The following is a 19525-nucleotide window of genomic DNA, read 5'->3' on the forward strand; positions in this document are numbered from 1 at the left end:
AGCTGACATTTCAACCCCTCCCCCCCTCAAAGACGCCCTCACTAATCTGCAAAGCCCTGTTGGAGCAGCTGGAAGGCCCAGGCTGCAGCTTTTCCTAATCTGCTGATGGCTGCAAAGCTTTTTCCACAGCCAGAGCCTGGAAGGCACAGGGCTGGGCAGGGAAGCCACAGGCACCCCCAGCAACCTGGTGCTAAGCAAAGCTGTCTACTCCCCAGGGGAATAGAGGCAGACTCCTGGCTCTTTCACCTGGACCTGGAGGAAGCTATGGGAGCTTCTGAAGTCGCCTGACCTGTGAGCTGTGGTTTGTCACAAAGAGTCTGTGAGGGCAACTGGGGTCTCCAGTCACAGACAAGAAAGAAGTCCCAGAGGCCAAATGACTATCTGAGGTGCTAGGTGTTCTGGTTATACCCAGTGGATCATTACACGCTGTCTGTGCTCATCAGAATCACACCGTACCCATATTTGTATAATTTATATGTATCAATCAAAATTTTCCAGATATGGATTAGGACTCAACCCAGGCCCTCTCCCTCCTTTTTTTCTTTTCCTCTCCACTCCATTACTTTTACTTTTTGTCTTTTCTTTTGCCTTTTCTCCTCTTAAAAGCCATTACAGAACTATAGACTAAACATTCCCATTTAGCCATGTGCTTCTAACACTGTAATCATGGTGAATGCCTTTTATCAAAGAAAAGGGAGAAATACTTTGATTCTCAGACAGAAAACCTCAAAGTCCCAGAGGATTAGAAAGAAAAACACTGCAATGTAAGCCTGCTATGCAGGTTGAGGCTAGTTGAGACTGTCACTTCAATACAGCAGTTCTGAGGAGAAAGGATGATGGCCTTTCCAACAAATAGCCATGTGTCCTTCATAGGAACCCTGAGCAATGGCCTAAATCTCATACATTTACAAAAATTAGTTCACAGTGGGTCACAGATTTCACATAGTACACAAAGCTATATAATTTCAGGGAAGCCAAGGAGAAAATGCAGGGTCTAAGACTGGACAAAAGGTTTGGGGAACTTGGTGCCAAGACCATAATGTATAACAGGGTGTTTAAGTGATAAGTAGGACATCACTGAAATTGATTTTCTTACTCTGATAAAAATCCCATGAAAAGTATGAAAAAGCAAATTATACTAAGAAAAACACTTTCAAATCACATATCAGAAAAGACACACATATTTAGGGTATCTATTTTTAAACCCTCAGAATTCATCAATAAGAAAACAGATTCAGAGAGAGCTTGGTGGCCAAAAGCTCTTGCTGTCCAAGCATGAAGACCTGAGTTTGAATCCCAGAACACATGTAAAAGCTAGCTGTAACATGAGAGTCTACAAACCACCTGTAGCATGGTGGGACGTGCAGACAAGTAAATACCGTAAGCTAAAATGCCAATTAGCCTGGTGTACAGAGGCATCATCATCTGGGGTGGGGTAGACCCTGCTCAAACAAGGTAGAAGGTGAGGACCCATTGATGCCAAGATCATCTTCTGACCTGTTTGCACATGCCATGGTAAATGTATGCCCACACTCACCCACATGAACACACACAGGAAAACAGTCTAATTAGAAAATGACACAGACATTTCCCCAAAGATATTTACATAGATACCAAATTAAAACCATGAAAATATATTAAACATCATTAGACAGTAGGGAAATGCAAATTAAAGCCACAATGACATGATACTGCATACACATTGGAATTACTAAAATAAACATTTGTCACAACCCCAAAGGCTGATGAGTATGCACAGAAACCAGATCTCTCACACTGCCAGTGAGACTGTGAAGAGGACAGGTACACTGGAAAACAGTTTGTTAGCATCTTTAAAAAAAAATTAAACATGCAATTGCTATATGACCCAGAAATAGCACTCCTGTACATTTAATTGAAGAGAAAGAGAAGTTTTTGTTCACATAAAAACCCATCTATTAGTTGACTCACCAAGCCACCTTGAAAAAACAGCCTGAAAAGGTAAATCTGAACATTCAGGTAAACACACATGCTCACACACACTCATGTACCACCCTAAGTGTGGATGCTCTGCTCCAGGGCTCTCACTGGAGTTGGTGGCTCCAGACACACCATGTGTGTGTCCATGCATACATATATATGGACTGAGACAGTCTCAAAATTCAAACACTGCACCCCTGCACAAAGGCCACTGCGTCACCCAAGAGGCACACCTAACTTTGTCAGAAATGCAGCCGCAAAATCCTGGGGAATATGTAGGCCAAACAACTGGGGTTCTCAGCAAAGACATTATTTAAATTAAACAAAGGAGGGAAGGGAGGAGGAAGGGACTCATAGAAGGACTCACCAAAGTAAGTACCTTCCCAAATCTTGCCATCCATAAAAACGGTAACAAATGAGCAGTTTCCTCAGACACCACAGGGTTAGGCCATAGCTGTGGCTCTTTCTAATCCCATTCTTTGGCATTGTCATCCCTGGAAATCTCTCACAAGAATTATTTGTATTGGGGCTAGAGAGATGGTCTCGCAGTTAAGAGTATCTACTGTTCTTACAGAGAAGATATCATTTTTTAAAAGTAAAATCCTGAAATTAGCCTCAAAAATAATTGTCTGTATTGACCCAATTCAGGGTTCCTCCAGTGACAACAGGTATTCCTATGGAGACATTTTTAAAAAAATAATCAGTATCAATTATTTAACATTGCAACTGTCTGTGATTGCAATAACAATTGTATAGACAAGAAGTGAATCAAAGACCCTCAGAAAAGCTGATAGTAGCCAATTTGAAAAATCTTTATGCATCTCCAAGAACCTTAGAGAGTCACTTTTATTTGTAGAACTGTGTCCAAGTTCAGGATGGTGCACGTGCTCTGGAATACTTAAAAGGACTCTAAATATTTACCTTTGGTCCCCCATTAGACACTGAACAAGTAGGAAGTAGAGGCTAAGCCAGATTTGTGGGCTTCTCAGAAGGTGGATAAAGGCATGTCTTTGCATCCATCACTGGGACCTGTTGGGAGCCCAAAGGTCCTTGTGCTCAAAGACAAGCACTAAGGAAACCAGTAATGTTAAACATGGAGGACTATCTCTTCAACAGACTTGTATAACCTGTTTTTCCACACTGAAGGTTGGGAATGAAAGTGGTTAATAATCTGGTGATTTGCACAATCTGTAGGGCCAGGCCTTACCAACCTCCCACCCACAGGGCTGGAGGTGGCTAATAGTCTAAGTGACTTTTGTATTATCTGTATAGCCAGGGGCTCCCCTAGGCTCCCACAACCAGATCTGGAGATACTTAATCATCTAAGTGACCTTTTTGTTATCTTTATAGCCCAGGGCTCCTCCAAGCTCCCACAATGTGGAGATGGCTAATAGTCCAAATGACCTCTACGCTGTCTGTATGACTGAGGCCACCCCTAGGCACTTAAGATAATACATGTAACCTATCTCTAGAACACATCTTCATGGAAGAAGTGACATGCACTTTAAGAAGAGTTCTAATGTCATTATGAGTAAATGTGCACAGGGGATTGTGTTATACCAGGAAATACTTCTAAATTATACTGTTCTTAAACATGCCTAAAATGAACTTCCCAGTGTCCAACTTTAGAAGTTTGAACCAACACCAGCTCCTAAGTCATGTTGAACCAGTTGGATTTCCTTCTTGCCTCCCTCAGATCAATACTCTGATGGCCCTGGTGTTTAAACCTCTACAAAGACCCTCAGCAAAGCCTAGGAAGACATTAAATCCAGGCATTAAAGACATCCCTCACCAACCTTAAGTGACAACTAAACTGAATGGAGACCTCAGTGGCCATACACAATAGATTCGGAGCTTGGAAAGAAAGTTCTGGAAAGTAATTAAAGATGCAAGCAGTAACAATGAAGAACAACTGTGGCAGTCCTGGAGAAAAGCAGGAGGGACATTTTTCCAGTGCTCATTATGTTATTTAAAATGTTATTTTCAGTCTACCCTAGAAAAATATGATACACACAAAGAAACAAGAAAAATTTCCCATGAGGGATGGAGAGATAGCTCAGAGGTTAAGAGCACTGGCTGCTCTTGTGGGGGACCAGAGTTCAGCTCCCAGCATCTACCTGGTGGCTCACAACTATCTGGAACTCCAGTTCCAGGGGATATTTTGAACTCCACTGTCATCTGGTACACAAATACACATTCAGATAACACATTCATATACATAAAACACAATAAATAGGTCTTTTATTAAGCAGCCCATAAACACAACAGAAAAATAGACAAGTCATTATTCTAAGGAATCCCAGATATTAGACCTACTAGACAGACCTTTTATTGGCTGGTTAAAAAGCATTCACATTACCATAAACTGTGTCTAAAGAACTGAAGGGGAGCCAGGCATGGTGGTAATACCTTCAATCCCAGCATTTGTGGGGCAGAGGCAGGTGGGTCTGTGTGAGTTCAAAGCCAGCCTTGTCTACAGAGTGAGATCCAGGACAGTCAGGGCTATGTAGAGAGACCTTGTGTCCAAGGAGACCGAGAGGGAAGAGAAGAACGTGGAGGAGGAAGAAGAGGAGGAGGAGGAGGAGGAGGAGGAGGAGGGAGAGGAAGAGGAAGGGGAGGAGGAGAAAGAACAACGAAAAACGGAGGGAAGCAGGAAAAAGATCCCTCACTAAGCAGAGAACAGCAGTGTTGAGACAGAAACTCTAAGAAGAGAAGCCAAAGAGAAAAGAGTATAACTAAAATGTCTCAGCAGAAGACCTGAACAGCTGATGCCATCAACAGTAGTGAACTCACAAACAGAGGGAAGGAGATTATGGGCCTAGGGAAACAGAATTAAAAACAATGAAGAAAGATGAGCTCAGTTATCTGTAGGACACTGTCAGCTTCACTAACTTCCTGGGACCCAGAATCCCTGGGTGTGGAGAAAGAGGGGAAGAGAGAGCAATGAGCAGAATCATTCTGAATGTCAGGAAAAACATCAAGCTGCATGTCTGAGAAACTCAGAGAAGATGGAAGAGGATAAGCCCAGCCAGATCCACAGCTCACCACTTTAGTTAAGTGCTGGACAACAAACTAAAGGAAATTGAAAGCAGCGAAAAGGAAAGAAGGAACGGGCAGCAAGTCTTCAATAAGATACACACAGTTGATTTATCATTTAAACCCATTCTGGTGCAGGGAGGTAACTGAGTGATGCAGGGAAAGAAAAGCTGTCAAGAATTCTGTACCCAACAAAGCAGTCCTTGGAAATTAAAGGAGAGGGGCTGGAGAGATGGCCTAACAGCTAAGAGCACTTGCTGCTAAGGCAGACCACCTATGTTTGGCTCCCATCACCCACATGACAGCTCACAACCACCTGTAGCTGCCAGTTCCCAGAGATCTGGCACCTTCTGCTGCCTCTGTGGGCTTCTGCACACATGTGGTGCACAAAACCTCAGGCAAGCAGATGCACATACACACAGATAAAACAAATAAATAAGTCTGAAAAAAGAAACTGAAAGGGAAATCAGGGCATCCCCACATAAACAAAAAATATGTTAATTTGTTGCTTGTAGGTTTGCCCTTTAAGAACCACTAAAGGGGGCCTTCAGATTGAGATGACCAGACACTAGATGGTAATGCAGATCCACATGAGAAATAAGAACTCCAGGAAAGGTAACATAAAAGATCAATCGCTGCAACCCTTGGTTGAAAAAGGACAGCATCCACAAGAAAAGGACCCCACTCACGTGCTTATGGGTCAAACAAGCTCCTCTCTTGTTGTCAAGGCTAGAAGACCCTTGAGACCTGAAGCTGTGCTTCTTATTATAGAAAGTATCATTAGCACAGCTTCCACACTGAATGCAACCCTGTGCCTACCCCCATTCCTGTTCCAAAGCCATGATGGTGAAGGAACCAGCTTCCCTTTTGGCAGCCATAATGGCCGAACACGTGCTTCTATGACCTTGCCCTAGACACTAGAAAGTCAGATTCCTGTCTCGTGACAAGGAACCAATCGGGAGTTAGCTGATGGCGCTATGCTTTATGGCTCTGGGTGTGCTTTACGGACAAGCACACAGCAATGACATAGAGAGCATAGCAACCACCCTGGGAGGGCCTATGGGCCATAACAACCAGTTGACCAATCAACACAGGGCAAATCCTCCAAGCCTGGAGGCACACCAATCGTGAGCCTGTGCGTACCCCTAGACACTCCCCTTACGCTGCCCTATAAAGATCTGTGCCAAGCGGCTTCGAACCGTCTTTTCTAGCCATCCGCCATGGCGGGTGGGTGAAAGACCCGAGCTAACATGGGGTTAGCTCATTAAATTACAATAAAGCCTCATGCAGTTTGCATCAAGCTTTTGCCTCCATTCTGTGATTGGGGTGGCCGAGGTCCTGGGCTAAGATTCTGGAAGCCTGGGCATTTCGAGGGTCTTACAATGGCTCTACAGGAAGGAAGGCACATTCCACTTTCCTGTGCAAACACTCTGACTGGCTCCAGGGCAGCAGCAGTGTGTTATGACCTGCTGCCAGGGTCCATGGGAGCCAGAGGAGAACACTGGTGCCTAGAACCATCCAGAGTCCTGTATTCCCTGGCAGCAGCTCTTAGCCACAATGCTGCATGCCAGCTGCCTGTGGGAGACATCCCAATGGACAGCAGTAGCCCTTGCAGGTCTATTTCACAGACTCCACTCTAGGCCAGGCCTCAAGAACCAACCTGAAGTCACGGTTAACTTTCTCTTCAACTGCGGTTCCGGAGCTATTTGATACTTCCTCTGAACAAGATCACACTTCCCTGGTACTTACCAGATGTCAAGCAAGGTTCCATGTGACAACTGAGTCAACCATTTTAGCCCCACTACAGAATGTAAATGGTGCTGTTGTCGGGCCCACTTTATAGACGTGCAAAGTGAGGGACAGAGACAGAACAACTTGGCCCACTAGTGGCACATGACTTAGGTTTGGGCTCATGTTCCTGATATCCAGGGCAATGGACTTTCCTCCACATTCTGCTGGCTGTGGGGATGGCTCAAAGCAGCAGCCTGGAGCTGGGAAACAGTCCTCAGCCTTTCACACACCATGATGCCTCTACGCTTCTCTCCAAGTTTCTCTAAATGGTCTGGTGGGCAAGGTATTGCTGTGTGGTGAATTAAACAGGGTACTATTAACTATTAAAAGAACACAGGATCGCATTACACAGATCAGTCCGGTCAGTCAGCCAGTGGGGATTCTCTGGAAAGCATGAAGCCAAGGGGGCTGCTTTGGCCTACAGGCACACACACAACCCCCATGCTCGTCGCTCACAAACCTCCCAGTATCTTATCTCCATGGACCTCATTATCTGAGGATTTCTGGAGTCACCTCACAACCTCAGATCACTCTTTCAATCCTAGGCTCCCTATATGCATCCCTATACTCCCAACCCTGTGCATTTCCAGGCTGTTGTGCATCCTGCCTGCCAAGATTCATTTTGGTTAATCTCCAGCCTCCAGCAGCCCTCATCCTGGTTTGGCTCAAGATAACATATTGTGCTAACCGTGGCCTTTAGTGCTTCTCACATGGGCCATGGAGACAGAAGCTAGAGCTTCATCTGTGAGTCTGTCCTGGCACTGCTACCTGAACTATTCTAGTGTATTTCAAGCTCTCTGAGTAGATAAGTGGCCAGTATAACACACTGCCTTTGTGAGGGTTGGGGGACAGGCAATTAACAGGTAAACACATAAAAATAACACCATCTCGTAGAATGGCAGGCTGCAGAGAGAAACTGTGATAAGCCGATGTACACAGCATACAGGAACAGGGAGAGAGGGGGTACTTTAGCTGAATATCAGGAAAGGAATCTTGGAAGGTAGCATTTAAGCTGAGACTCAGAGGTGGGTGGGGCAGAATTCAGGCAATGAACAAATATCCTCGGGCTTAACAGAGTTCAAGAACACATGGTGAGGGTGATGAGGAGACAGAAGTCAGAGTTTGGAGGCAGAGTCACAGGGCTGAGAAGGAACAGTGTGCATTCTTGCCTGGCAGCAACAGGAAGCGTGGCCCGCTACAAGCTGCTAGCTTATAGAACAAGTGCAGCATACTTGGAGCAAAGCCTGGCTGAAGCTTCTGTGCCCTGGCCTGAGGCTGGGTGATTAAGGGAAGTTCAGCGCCTAAACATGTGTCAGTCTGACATCTCGACGCATCTGGGCCTCACCAGTCATGCAAGTGCATGGTTTTCATCACTGACAAGGCTCATGTCTACCTCTGCCCCACCCCCAGGAAGGACATGGGACATCCGTGTGTCCTAGACAGCTGCTGATTGATGATCACTGGGTGCCTGATTGTGACTGAGGGCACCTACCACAGTGAATTCCATGTGTGTTTGTAGTCAAGCTATTGGGCAGTGTATGCCAGGTGCTGGCTTCTGAAGAGTTAACAGTCTCTGCTGGCCCTAAGTGTCTTTTGACTGGGTAATGGTTTTGAACAGTCAAACTCCGAGAACTTCCCAGGCCCCTCTCCAGCTTCCATCAAGGAACCACAGAGGAACTCTGACCTTGGCCTATGGTTTCTAGAGAGATATACACCCCTCTGGAATGCCCTGGGATGAAAGCTCGACCCAAGTCTCGGGAGCCTTTTCTTATCTCTAGGGTTCAGGGTACTGATGCTGAAAAAATAAAGGCATAAACATACAGCCAAAGATGGCAGTGTGGACAGTGCACATATCACCTGTCTCACAGGGACAGGTGGCCAGGTCCAACTCTTTCCTCCAGTTGTTTTCTGTTACTTCTTACTCCCCTTCTAACTTTCTCAGTATCCATGCTGCCTCTCATACCTTCTGAAATGTTGGCCTTCAGGATACACTCCCAGGTCCTCTATTATTTTCTCTTTTTTTTAGTAAATTTTCATTTATTTCCTCTATTGTTTTCTTATTGCTCTCATAACAAATTACCACAAGCTCAGTGACTTAAAACAATAGAAATTCATTGTAACATAGTTTCAGGTATTGGAAATCTGAAATCAGTTTTATGGGGCTAAAATCAGAGTGAGGGCAAGGCTGTACTCCTTCCATGGAGCTCTAAGGGGGCCTATTTCTTGCTTCTTCCAGTTTCTGATGGCTGTCAGCGTTCCTGCGTTTATGGCCACATCATTCCAGTATCTGCTCTAGAGTCTCACTGTCTTCTCTTCTACCTGCCCCCATGTTGTGAGTACAGTGATGTATAAGATCCACCTAGATAATCTAGAACACTATCCCATCTCAGATCCTTTCATTCAACTGCATCTACAGTCTCTTTTACCATATATGGTAACAGTCACAGATTTCCAAAATGAGGGTGTGGATCTCCCTATTTTTAGTTTGTGGAGGGGTATTTTTCAGGCCTTCTCAGGCCCTGCTTTCATTCTATGCTCTCTCTCTCTGAGAAAGACATGACATGAGCTTTAGACATTGAATCCCCAGTTTTCTGACTCTGGCTGGGTGACCTTGTGCATTGGCATATGCTTAACCTCTCTGAGCATCGGTTTTGTTATCTAAGAACTAGGGTCAACAGCTGCTGCATTGTAGAACTGTTGAGATTATATCAAAGCATTGATAATAGAAAAGGAGCCGAGCTCATCTTGACTCCTCTCTTTTTCCATCTCTGCTGCGACCATCCAATCAGGGCTTTTAAGCATCAGGATTGTGAGCTGCTTCCAAAGACGTGACTTTGAAGATACAGTGCTAATTGTTTCCATCTGTCTGCCAGGACTGAAGTGCTATATAAACATCCCATTTCAACCTTAGTGAAATGCTTCAACAATCTCAAGGACCCCAGAATAGACACCCCAGGAGGAACAGGGAGGGTGTGGGGATCCCAAGGAATTGCAACTTGCAGAACAATATTGTCCCCACTCTTTGTTCTGTGACACACCCCGCCCCTTGCCCTGGAGTTATGCCTTTGGAGAGTCATTGAAAACCATCCACCCACAGCCAAATCAGGATCTGAGTGCCATTTGCCCCAAGACAAGCTACATCCCCCTGCTCCCCAAAGGAAAAGAGTCTTCTGCTCCATTTGTGTCTGTGATCAAAGACTAAAGACACCAGGGCTCCGCCCTTCCAGAGTTCTCTGTGATGACTACTACATTACTATGACCAAACACGTGACAGGAGAGTTTTTCCTTGGTTTCAAAGGCACTCTCCATCATGGCGAGGATGGCAGCTCTTTCCAAGATGGCTGTGATGGTTCGAATAAGAATGGCCCCCAAAGGCTCAGATATTTGAATGGTTGGTTGATAAGGAGTGGTGCTACTTGAGAGGGATTAGTAGGTATGGCCTTGTTGGAATAGGCATGGCCTAGTTGAAGGAAGTGTGTCAATGAGGGTGGGATTTGAAGTTTCAGAAGCCCAAGCCAAGCTGTCTTAGTTAGGGTTTCTATTGCTGTGAAGAGTCACTATGATCACACCAACTCTTATAAAGGAAAACATTTCATTGGGGCTGACTTACAGTTCACAGGTTTAGCCCATTATCATCATGGTGGAAAGCATTATGGCATGCAGGCAGATGTGGTGCTGGAGAAGTAGCTGAGAGTTCTACATCTGAATTGGCAGGCAGCATGAAGAGAAAATGTCACTGGGCCTGGTTTGGGCTTCTGAAACCCCAAAGCCCACTCCCAGCAACACACTTCCTCCAATAAGGTCACTCCTACTTCTACAAGGCCACACTTCCTAATAGTGCTATTCTCTGGTGACCAAGTATTTAAATCTATGAGCCTATGGGGATCATTCCTATTCAAACCACCACACAAGTCCAGTGGCTTTCTGTCTTTTCCTGCTGACTACATATCTGAATCTCCTAAAGGTCCCATACCCTTCCTAGACAACCCACCAGGCAGTGAATGAGACCTCGAGACATGAGCCCCTGGGGAACATTCCAGATTCATACCATAGCAAGTATATAGTGCCTGAAATTGCACCACTGCTGCTTCTCCACATGTATCTTTTCTGCCCTCCAAGCCCCAAGACCAGTGACCCATCCACATGGTGGAGACAGCACTGTTGTGACATGACTTTGTACAAGGACACTCTTGAACTCATACTTGCCCATCTGTTAGGCTGAGACCACAGCTCCTAAGTCACAGGTTAGACCTGACAAATAGAGTGAGCTCAGGTGAGAATGGCAGCTAGTTCTGCCCAACTCCCCACCTCTCCTTGGTGCTTCAAGGTGGATGGCCCCCTCATCTGTTCCTTAGCCAATGGCATCCAGTCAGAGGTATAATTTAGAGCCATTTGAGATGGCATGTCTCCTATCCCCAAGGCTTTTACATACTATCTCTTGTATTTATTATAGTCTCATTACCTTAAGAAAAAGTTTCCCCTGTGTAAATGCGTTTACTCCCAAAAGAAACCATTTGTAAGTATAGTGATGAGAAACTTGTATTATTAGATGTAATGAGAAGGAAATTATAACCATTTTTAATGTATTGAACTCATGACAGGTAATATGCTCCAGAGACTCTGAGCCTGGGGCCTGGTCTTTTCTTTTGAAAGGAGCAATTAGTTTGAGAAATGGAAAAAGTCTGTGGTTCTAAACATACTGTCTTCCTGACATTATCTGAAAAATTTAAAGTAAAATGTCAAAAACATAACTCAAGATTATTAATACAGCTTTTGTTCCACCTGAGAACAAACAGTCCTGCCTGCCCTTCTAGAAGCCCCACTTCAGCCTTTCCAAAGTCTTGTGGGACTGCTTCTGTGTCCTCAGCATGAGCTGGCTGAACCTTCAGCTGTCACACTTTATGGTAATGATTGTAGGGAATATAGTACTCGACAGCTTTCAGAGTCTTCTTAAACTTGTACAGTTTCCATGAAAACGTTTTAAACCAAGCAAGGCAAAAAAAAAAAAAAAAAATCCCTTCTCCAGACAAAGAAAGTGAAATTTAACTGTTGTATGATGACAAAAGTCACATGGCTATAAGAGGGAGGGATGAACCTGTGAGCTAACAAGACTAGTTAGAGGTACCCCTGTTTAAGTTACCATAAATTTTATTTAGGTTGTGAGTTTAGAAAGTGGTTGTGTATTGTGTCTTCAAGTTAAGCTTCAAAGTACTATGCTCCACCAATCTAGTGATTTATATATGAAAAAAACTATTGTATCTGGCATTTGATTAAAGTTCAACTAATTCATGTCTGTTGGGACATTGTTCTCTAAAGAGCAAGGCTGAGATTCCACTTAAGAAAGAATTTCTAGAGAAACTTAAATACAGGAGAAAGGAGAAAAACAAGAACAATGAAGGAAACTGAAGCCTCAGACACTAGTTGACCCTCAGAGAAACAGAATCAAACGGCAATGTGGGGGGGTGGGGGGGTCTCCATGTGTCTATATGTGAAACTGATTTGTTATGAGGAATTGGTTCACGCAGTTGTGAAGGTTGAGAAGTCACATGATCTACCATCTACAAACTGGAAACCCCGTGTGGTAAATCCAGCCAAGTAAAAAGGCCTGAGAACCAAGAGCATGGATCATATAATTTCCAGCATGATGTAGAAGGTGGGATCTGCCAGTTCAAGAAGTTAAGCATAAAGAGATTAAATTCCTCCTTCCTCTGCTCTTCTTTCTATCCAGGTCCTCAACTGTCAGGATGAGGCCCATCCATACCAGGAAAGGCCATCTGCTTCACAAATTCCTGTGCCTCAAATGGAGACACCCTTACACACAGCCCAAGTGATGTTTAATCATCAATGACCCAGTCTAGTTGACACATAAAATTAATTGTTGTATCTATGTTGTGGAATATTAGTTCAAGATGTGTTACATTCATTTATACTGTGAACTATTTTTTAATGATGCAAAGATGTGTTAAACATTCTTTTATGCTGCATTTGTTTACTCTGTAAAGCTGTGTTACTTGATCTAATAAAGAGCTGGACATATAATAGCTAAGCAGGAGAGAGAAATGGATAGGACTGGTGGGTAGAGAGAATAAATAGGAGGAGAAATCTAGGGAAGTGATAAAGGAGTGAGAAAAGGAGAAGAGGAGGATACCAGGGGTCAGCCACAGAGTAAGAAGGAAAGAAAAATATGTAGAATAAAGAAAGGTAAAAATCCCAGAGGCAAAATGTAGTTAAAGAGAAACAGTATAATTTAACTTAGAAAAATTGGCTAGAAACAAGCCAAGCCAAGGCTGGGAATTCCTAAGTAAGAACAAGTCTCTGTGTATTTATTTGGGAGCTGGGTAGTGGGCCCCTAAAGAGTTAAAAAAAAAATACAAACCTACAACTATAGCAAACAGCATAAGGTCTAGCTAGACAAACCAAATGACCACACTAAAGGCCTGTTCATCTCCTTTTATAATACCAAATAGAATTGTGCAGGGTTGTTGATGAAAATGTACAAGTTATGTATAAAAACGAGAGAAAATACAGAACCTAAACAGGCAAAACAAGTGACACAAGCAATGATTAGGGTGTAGAAAACATCTTCAAATCACCATACTAGAGATAAAAAAATACTTTACTAATACATTAAGGCCTCTAGTTTAAAACATGGATATTATATCTAAGCAGAAAGGTATAACTTCTAAAAACAAACACACAAAAGAAATATTTACAGTCAGCAATATGGCACCAGGCATGGTGGTACAACATCCATAATTTCACCACTCAGGAGGCTGAGGCAGGATAATCAGTTCAAGGTGATCTGAGCTTCACAGAGAGTTCTGGAAAACCTGAGATACATAGTAAAATGCTGTCTCAAAAACAAAGAAGCAAAAAAGAGAAAACAACCCAGCATCATTGTGAGAGAAACAAAGATAGCCTTCAGGGAGCTGACCATGTTCTGAAGAAAGAGCCAATGACATTGAGGATGTATCAGCAGACTTTCCTGAGCTGATACTAAAGGGTAAAGGGTCAAGGTAAATGTGGAGCAGAAGATTATCCAAGAACTGTGTACAACAGCAAAATCTCTATCTGTTCTCTTAGGAAGAAAACAATGCTAGAACAAAGATACTGACATATAATAACCAAGCACTTTCCAAATTGGTAACAGACACCAAACACAGACCCTTGAAGCTCAAAGAACATTCATTAGAACAAACAGTTAATACATGCACATATCATACAAAAAGTGAAACCAAACACAAGAAAATCCTGGAAAACACCAGAGGAAAGTCACAATGGAAGGGATGAGAATTATACTGGAGTTACCTTCAAAACATGCTCAAGCAAAAAGATAATGGATCAAAATATCTAAAGACCTGAAATAAGACCACCCACGTACAATTTTTTATTTCCCTTTTTCTTAGTTGATTTGTTCAAGTGATAATGGCAACAAAGGATTGGGCCATTATACATTGTGAATAAATGAAGTGAGTGACAGCTGGTCATAAAGATAGGGGAAAGACCAAGATTATTAGCATCCAACTACACTTTTATTGTTAAAAGTGGATTCCAGTACACTGTAAACTTTTACTGCAAATGCTAGCGTAACCACTAGAAACATTTGTAAAAAGAAATATATCTAATATGGGGGATAGAACCTTATAAATGGAGCTTTATAAAATGCTCAAGTATGATTAAACAATAGTACAAAAATGGAAGATTTAAGGAAATAAGCACAGGAGAGAGCCAAATTATAAACACAGTCACTGTTTGTTCAAGTGTTTCAAGTATCACTTCAAATATAAATGGTCTGATAATGACTGAAAGGAACTGACAAATGACTTTTAAAAAAAAAGGAAAACCCTACTATACTGGCTATAAGAAATATACTTCAAACATAAAGGAACAGATAGCAGAGAAAGTAAGAGAAAGAACAAAAACTAAATTAAAAATAAAGGGATGGAAATACATCATACTAAACACAGATAAAAGAAAGCTGTGGTAATTATTAGCATTTCCGAGCAAGAAAAACTGTCAAGAACACTGCAAAATGACAGGGGTCAGTACTCCACAAGGCATACAAATTCTTAATATGGAAGCATTTGACAGCAGAGCATCAAAGCATTTGAGACACCCTAGTCAGAATGGCCATCATCAAAAAAACAAACAGCAAAAGGAACCCTCATATATTGCTGGAGAGAATATAAATTATTGCAGCTATTATGGAAACCAATACGGAGAGGATCCTTTAAAGAAAAACTAAAATTAAAATCACCATGTGATCCAGCTATACCATACCTGCCTATATACCCAAAGATATCTCAATCAGCATACCACAGTGATATGGGCACGCCTACATTTGTTGCAACACTGCCCAATAGCCAAGTTTTGGAATCAATTTAGATGTTGTCTTAGTTAGAGACTATTGGTACAACGGAACACCATGACCAAAAGCAAGTTGGGAGGAAAGGTTTATTCAGCTTATACTTCCACATCACTGTTCATCATCAAAGGAAGTCAGAACAGGAACTCAAAAGTACAGGATCCTGGAGACAGGAGCTTCTTACTAACCTACTCAACATGGCTTGCTCAGCCTGCTTTCTTATAGAACCCAGAACCGCCAGCTCATGGATAGCACCACAACAGGCTGGCCCCTCCCCTTTTGATCACTAATTGAGAAAATGCAGTACAGCTGGATCTCATGGAGGCATTTTCTCAACTGAGCTTCCTTACTCTCCAATGGCTCTAGCTTGTGTCAAGTTGACATCCAAAACCAGCTAGTACAGATGCCTCTCAACAGATAAATGAGTAAAGAAAATGTGGCGTCGAAACACAGTGGAGTTTTATTTGGCCATAAATAAAAGTGAAATTATGTCACATGAAAGAAAGCAACTGAAGCTAGATAACATAATGTTAAGCAAAATAATCCTGATGAAAGGGGCAATAGGATAGGACAATGAAGGGAAGACAGATATGCATGCTTTCTCTGATATTTCAAATCTAGTTTTATATATGGTAGAAGGGAGACTAAGAGGCAAAAGGGGACCAGCAGTCGGGAAAGGGAGGAACAATAGTAGACAGTGGAAGGGTAAATATGAGCAAAGAACAGGGATACACATGTATGAAAATGTCATAAGGAAGCCCATTATTTTGTATGCTAAATACACACGTGTGCACATTCATGAGGCAAAAGCTGGTAGAACTGAGTGGGAAATAAACAATGCACTATTGCAGCTGGAGATGTCAACACTCCTCTATCAGTAATTAACAGATTCAGAAGGCAGAAAATCAATAAAGACGTAGTTAACTCAGTGCCTCATCCATCAACTGGATCCAACTGACACCTATAGACTACTTTATCCAGCAGACCATATATTCTTTTCAGACTTGAATGGAACTTTTACCAAGATCTGCCACAATTGTATACCATAAAACACACTTTAACAAATTTACAGAAATCATACAAATATGCTTACAGTAGAACTAAACTGTAAATCAGTAACAGAGGAGCTGGAGACATGGCTCAGCAGGTAAAGCCACTTTCTGCATGAGAAAGAGGGCTGGAATTCAGAGTCCCAGCAACATGTAAATATCAAGCTGGCATGGCAGCCTGCCTGTAATTCCAGCTAGACTAGACAAATTGGTGAGCTAAGTTCAGATGAGGACTCTGCTTCAATATATAAGGCAGAGAGTGACTGAGAAAGACACTCAAAGTCAGCCTCTATCCCCACAAGCACACACACAAAAATGTGTCCCAACACATGCAGTAGACATAATACACACATACACACCATACACACACACACATACACACACACACACACACACACACACACACACACACACACACACACAATCCTCAGATGTCTGAATATTAAATCTCTCATGGAGCAAAAAGGAAATCCCAAGAGAAATTTTTAAAACATTCTAAATTACTTATATATTTTATTATGCATATTGGTGTTTTGCATGTGTGTGCTTCTAAGTTCTCTCTCTCCCCCCCCCCTCTCTCTCTCTCTCTCTCTCTCTCTCTCTGTGTGTGTGTGTGTGTGTGTGTGTGTGTGTGTGTGTGTGTGTGTGTGTGTCTGATATCAGAAGAAGGCATCAGATTCCCTAGGAGTGGGGTTACAGATGGTTGTGAGCTGCCCTGGGAATCAAACCTGGGTCCCCTGAAAGAGCTGCCAGTACTCTTAACAGCTGAGCCCTCTCTCCATCCCTAAAATACATTTTAATTAAATAAAATGTATGAGATGCAGTAAAAGCAGTGCTTATACAGAAATGTATAACATTGAATTGCAGCCTGGGAAAGAATAAAGACCTGAGTCCATATTGTATGTTCCATGTAGCATACAACAGGAAGAGGAACAATGTAAACTTGATAAAAGAGAACAAATAATAAAATCAGTAAAAGTCATTATAATCAAAACAGGAAAACAACATAGAAACCAGAAGCTTGTAGGTTTCTATTTCTTCAAATAGAAATAAAATTGATGAATACATAGGCAAAAGAAGCCAAGAAAAAACAGAAGATAAAAATAACCAAATCATAAAATGAAAGAGGAGACAGTACTTCTTATTCAATGATAAAAGAATAATATGAACAAGTTTCAAGACACAATTTAATAACTCATGTATGCAACATTCAGAAAAAAATCTATTACTATAACTCATCACTTCTATACACTGAAGAAAAATCATCTAATCACATCCAATAATACAGAAACAGCATTTGTAAATTCCAAGCCCCATTCATGATTTCACAGTTAATCAGAAGTAAAAAGGAATTTTCTCAGCATGATTACAATAACAGTAACAGAAACAGCAACAACAAAGAAACACAGCCAACAACCCATAGGATTATCAGCCGATGAATAGGTAAGCAAAATATACGATGTTCATACAATGAAATATCATTCAGCCATCACAAGGAATAAAGTAATGAAACATGCTACAGCATGTCTAATCTTTAAAAACCTATATGTTTTTGCTGATTTTATTCATAACATAAACTTTATAATATCAAAAATTTTAACAACCAAAAGGTCTTTTGACTGGTGAATGGATATACATATTGTGGTATAGTCAAATCACAAAATACTACTGGGATATGTGTAGCAATGTGGATGGATTGCAAGGGCATTGAGCCAAATGAAAAATGCCAGTTTCAAATGATCATATACTGTGTAATAAGTTAAAGATTGTGTTAGCAAATGGGGGCTGCAGACTAGGCCCTCTTATAACTCCCATTTAATATAGGAAATAAATTTATTTGGATTATTTAGGGTGATATATTAAAATTGAAAATACAATCCTTCAAATCCATCATCAATTTATCATCACCTACAGAATGTCCCTAAATGCTACACAAAGCAACATGAGCAGAAGGGTGTCACAGATAGATGATGTCGATGCACCTGGGGTCTGAGGCCCCAGAAGCAAGATACACACACACTGAAGGGCAGATTCCTGCAGGAGCAGGACCAGGCAGCTCTGGCAGGCACCCCCAACACAGAAAACACAATCCCTCTCTCTCTCTCTGCAGCAACAGCTAAGGAATAAATCTCTAGTTGAGGGGACACATGCAGGACAGAGGCTCAAGTTGGTTCTCTCCCTGTCATAAACCCCATGGAATCAAATCTTGTTTTAAACTATTCTTCCAGAACTACAGTTATCCCATTTAGTCAAACTTACCCACCCAGAGTAGATTATTAAACAGTAATGTCTAGAGAAGAACAGCTTAACTGTGTGTTTCCCACTATTGCCAGAGATCTCACTTCTGCCCAGACAGGCAATGTGAGAGCTGAGAGTGGGAGCCACAAGAGACATTTCCAGCATTCCATGCTGTAAGGCTTTGGAAGAGAAGGTGCTAGGTTGTCTCTCCTGCACTTCACGCCCACCCCCAGACAGGCCTCCTCAGTCATGGAATTAGGAAGCTGATTTTTCCCCATGGCATCTACAAACTGCACTGCAGTAGACATAGCCAGATCAGGTAAGAGATAAAGGCCATGCTGAAAGTGACCTCTACTTAAGCAGCTAAAGATGAAAGAGCCATGGGGGTCCTAGTAGGATTAAATAAGCAAGATATTGAGATTAAAGGAAAGTCATTCTGTGGCTAGAGAGATGGCTCAGCAGATAAGAGTTTATACAGCTCATTCAGTTTTGGGTCCCAGCACTCACATGGGGTAGCTAAAGACTGTCTATACCTCCAGATCCAGGAGATCCAACACTTTCTTTAAACACCAACACCTTCTTCAAACACACACACACACACACACACACACACACACACACACACACACACACCTTTTTTTTTATGCATTGGTGTTTTGCCTGCATTTATGTCTATATGAGGCTGTCAAATCACTTGGAGCTGGTTACAAACAGCTGTGAGCTGCCATGTGGGTATTGGGAATTGAACCTGGGTCCTCTGGAAGAACAGCCAGTGCTCTTATCCGCTGAGCCATCTCTCCAGCCCCCACACATCATTTTTTAAAAAAGAGAAAGCATAAAAAATTATAATGCATTATTTAAAATGTTGAGAATTGTCTACCCTTATGTGAAACAAAAGAAATGCAAACAGAAACAGCCACAAGATTACTCTTCTACTTACCAAGTGAGCTTTGCTGATGGGCATTCAGTTCTCTGAAGTCTTCCGGAGGCTGCTGCCCTCAGAGACATGCGATGCTGGCCTATTTGAGTCTATAGGAAATTTTGACTTTGTGCAGCATAAGCCAACGACTATCCATACCTGCCATCA

This window comes from Cricetulus griseus, assembly GCF_003668045.3.
Source record: "Cricetulus griseus strain 17A/GY chromosome 1 unlocalized genomic scaffold, alternate assembly CriGri-PICRH-1.0 chr1_1, whole genome shotgun sequence".
In the NCBI taxonomy this organism is placed as follows: Eukaryota; Metazoa; Chordata; class Mammalia; order Rodentia; family Cricetidae; genus Cricetulus; species Cricetulus griseus.